Below are 4602 nucleotides of genomic sequence, written 5' to 3' on the forward strand. Positions count from 1 at the left end.
TACAAAACCCACACACAGCTATCATTTCAGAAGTGAAGTAGGGCAGACATGTCAAGTGTAATACAATTTTCCCTACCTTTGTCTAATAGACCGTTTTTTTTCTTATATTTTCCTTATGACAATTAATGATTGGTTTATGTACTACAAGACTTGTGCATTAAGTCATCATGGATTTTTACAATGTAAAACAATTATCACAGAATGAAGAAGTAAATGTAGGCTATTTTAAAGTTTCAATACTGTAATAAAGGGTGTCACTTATTCATTTACTTTATAGTGCTGAAAATACCCCGAGATGGCTTGAAAAACACACAAACCATATACTGTTGCCATTGTGTGTTTATTGTTTTCATTTTTCATCAGGCAAAACGTTTTTTATTCAGCTAGAGATGGCAGGATGCCTAAAGTGTAGGCTACTGACTTTACGAGTCTCACTTGTGAACTTTCTGCGCGAGGGCGCCCTCTAACTTCCAGGATGAATAAAAAAAGACATTATATGAGAGTGTTTAGCGCTCTATGTTCACATCGAATCATTTTGGATAAGAATGAAACGTCAGGGCAGGCACAGACTATCTTGTCTCTTTGAATTTAAATCTAGATTTATTCACATTGGCCTATGAAAACCACAACGTGAACACATTTGCCTGAAAAAAGGTGTGGGGAATGGGGATTGGGGAAAGAGTTCACGTTTTGTGGGGCCGGGGGATACGCATAGGCTATTCTACTACACCCACACACACACACTTGAAAACAGATAAGCATCCATATACACAGACTGCTGCAGTCACACACACATTACCTCACTGCATCAAGTACAGTCATCAAACATGCTGTGAAATATTTATATGAGGACTCGGCACTCCAGCCACTCGCCGCGGGTGAGGATGCTCTGTTTTGATAATGTCACAGGAATCAGATGTCTGGCTCTATATTAATGCAAAATCCAATATGAGAGTGTGATGAGGGGACCAGACCCAGACAGTGAATAAAAGCGCCACTGCCGCTCAGCATGAATCTGACCTTTACAAGACTGTCAGCAAGCACAGGCCAATAAAAACCTGTTACAAATATAGCCTAGCCTATATAACTATTTTTTTGTTTAAAAAAAGAGAGAAAAAGGCCTCATTAAAACTGTCCAGAAGATCCAAATCTCTCTCTCTCCTTTGTACAATTTATACATAGAAATAAGGAAAGAAAACAAAGCCAATTTTAGGATTTTGGGTAATAAAATGTAAAAAAAAAAAATTAAATAATAATAGTCATCATGTCACATAATACGTAATAATATTAAAGTATAAAAAATTAAATAAATGGAACATAAATATGCAAACAAGTCCCAGTCATAAAACAGGCTTCATTTTTTTTACATGAAAAATATTATTTATTTATTATTTAAATGTTTTATTATTGTATTTATTACACATAATATTTCATTCCCAAATTAAAAGATATAGGCCTATGTAGAAGTTAGAAAATGAAACTTATTTTAGGATTTGGTCAATTGTCATACAATTTAAAGAAACTGTTGTTGTTATAATAATAATAATAATATGCAATATATAATAATCATCTTCATCATAATAATGATAATAAAATAGATTAGAAAAATATTAACAAAAATGGTAATAGAAACAGACTTCATTTTGTATCACTTCATGCTGTATAAAAGCCTAGAGAAAACAAGGATCAGTGAATCAGCGAACAGGAGATATCAGGTGAGGTAAGGCAGGTCTGTGCTGTTCCACAGGCGCTGGGCAGGTGGCATTATTAGCTGTGTGTGTGTGTGTGTGTGCGAGTCTGACTCAGCAGCAGTCAAGCGAGAGGAGGGAGAGAGATAATATTATTTCTCACATCATTACGGTGCTGGCGGCCCTCTGCCTAAGACTCCCAGACCCAGGTGATAATTATCACAATGTTTGTTTTTCATTACCGTTAAATGGCAGGAAAAGAGAGGGAAGGGTGGACGATGCAAAATAGGGAGGGTGAATTGGCAATATAACAAAGACTAAAGAAAATTTGTCCATTCCCTACTGAAAAGTTCTGCTGCATTTTCATACAGTGATGGTATAGAGGGATAGTACTTTAATATGTACTGAAAGATTACTATGCCATTATATTAACATGATACTCCAAGGTCAGAGCAGACCATATTATCACAATAGATTGCCTCAATATTGTTCAGGACACATTTTACCACAAAAAAAAAAAAAAAAAAAAAAAAAATATATATATATATATATATATATATATATACAGTATATATATATATATATATATATATATATATATATATATATATATATATATATATATTGCATTGCAGTAATGAAAATATGTGTTTTAAAAATAATGCACATTTTTTTATTGTCCTTCATTTTCTTTTTTGATATGGTGAATTCTTTGTTTCTTTGGTGAAATATGAGGTCGTATGAATGAAAATGAATCTCACGGGTTGAGAGATTCTCCGAGTAATATTGTGGTACTGTTTGCAAGTGTGTGAAACATGCTGTAAATGTTTCAGAATTACCAAATCATCACAAATCTATCTCAAAAATAAGACATTTCACTTTATTTATATTAATATATAGCACATTGCTTTATGGCTGTTGTGTTTTATATACTGTATGTGTGTGATCAGACCTACGTTTGAATGTATACACATCGTAGACATAAAGCAGAGCAGGTTATGTCTCTCTGTAACAAATATTATACACACGTTCACACACACAGGAGAATCGGGCACAGATGGTATAGCAGCAATAACCATTATTAATTACGTTCAAACACTCAAAGCTTATATTGTGTATAGACTGTGGTACAGATTGGGTTCTGTGGGGTTCTGTTCTAACTGGATACATGTCAGACAGATACGGTTCTATGCACAAAATTCTCGGAACAAAGCGACAGGACTCTGGAATTATCTTTACACAGAATAGAATGGAAACACTGAAGTTCTGTCGGTACATTCATATTGTATGCATTTAGTGTATTTTTGATTTATATATTTTCACGGTTCTATATTCTTACTGTGATAGTTACGTTAACTGTACAGACACAGAGGTAGTTGATATACGTTACTGTTGAGAGAGAGAAAATGCTACGTTTATAGCACAGGATATTTCACACGGAACATTTCACAGCGGCAACAGAGTTGAAGGAAAGCCGGTCATCATAGACGAGGAAACAGGACAACATATTGACCAGTCAACACAGAAAAGACCTGAAAGTCAACATGAACTCAAAATCAACCCTATTCACTTTCATAACACACATTACTGGTCTTATTGTACATGTAGTAACACTTGCATCCACATCTTTCATCAAAATGGAACGACTTGCGCGTGGGCTATTGGATAATGCTAACCAATAGTCAAACGGCTATTTAGGCAAACTAACATTCAGATTTGGCTCCATTTTGGTTTGGGAGCACCCTTTTTACCATTCAATCAACTGCCAATGTGTAAAATGAAGAGCCGCCCTACATATCTTTTTTCACTAAAACACATTACAGAAGTAAATTGGGTTGCAGTTGACATTTCATGTTGACTTTGACAAATATCAGTAGTTTGGGAATGCTGATAGCAAGTGGATATCCTAGTCTGGAGGGTGAAAGGGTGCTTAAGGATCTTAATTTACATTATTGCAGATAATGACTAAACAAATAATCGGAGAAATCACTTAAAGTGAGGTCAGCCTCAGTTCCTTGCTCTTGAAAATCATAATTCAGTCAATAATGCTACATATAAGGTGGAAAGACGTGTTTGGCTAAATGACCACCATTGAAAAAAAGTAAGTGATTCTTTCACCTTCGGCCTCCCCAGCTAACAAAAGCTTTTGGTCTTGGTGAACATTAGAGAAAACATTAAGGGAATGTTTTCTCTAGTATATTATTTCGCAAGTATTATGGGAACATTACTTTTGAATGTTCTCTGAACAATCTGAAAAAGTAGCAAGTAGTAACATTTAAAAACACTGGACTAACATCCAATTGAAATGTTTCAGAAAACGTTGTATGAACGATTTTTTGTGCTAATGTTTTGATTATTAAATTTCAAAAATGAGATTTTTGATTTTGGTTATTGAAGACCACGGGCCGGATTCACGAAAGTCTTCTTAAGAAAGAAGTTATGAAAATTCTTAAGAAGATTTTTTGGGAATGCAAAATATTCTTATCTTTTTTCTTAAGTTAGAAAATAAGAAGAAATTGGCAGTAAAGAAGAATTTTATTTTTAAGAATGTTTCGTGAATCCGGCCCCTGAAAACTATGAACAAACATTCTATTAACGCTACTAGACGAACGTTGTTCATAACTTTGAGAGTCAAAGTTCTGAGAACATTCCCTGTTAGCTGGGTCTGACATCGGTGGAAACACACAAGTCCACAATATCATCGACTGACAGCTACATCATCTGAGCTGAGCTGTACGATTCTGAAGAAATCAGGCAAAAATACGCAATATTCTTGGATCATTACAGTCGCAGCAAATTAAATGTCCCACATTGCAAAGCATAATACAAAATGCATCTCAATATAAAAAATAAATACGTCATCCTCCCAATCCTGTGAGATGATAAAGAAAAACTTAACACACAGAATGGGCCC

Source organism: Scardinius erythrophthalmus (assembly GCF_964197995.2).
Source record: "Scardinius erythrophthalmus genome assembly, chromosome: 13".
In the NCBI taxonomy this organism is placed as follows: Eukaryota; Metazoa; Chordata; class Actinopteri; order Cypriniformes; family Leuciscidae; genus Scardinius; species Scardinius erythrophthalmus.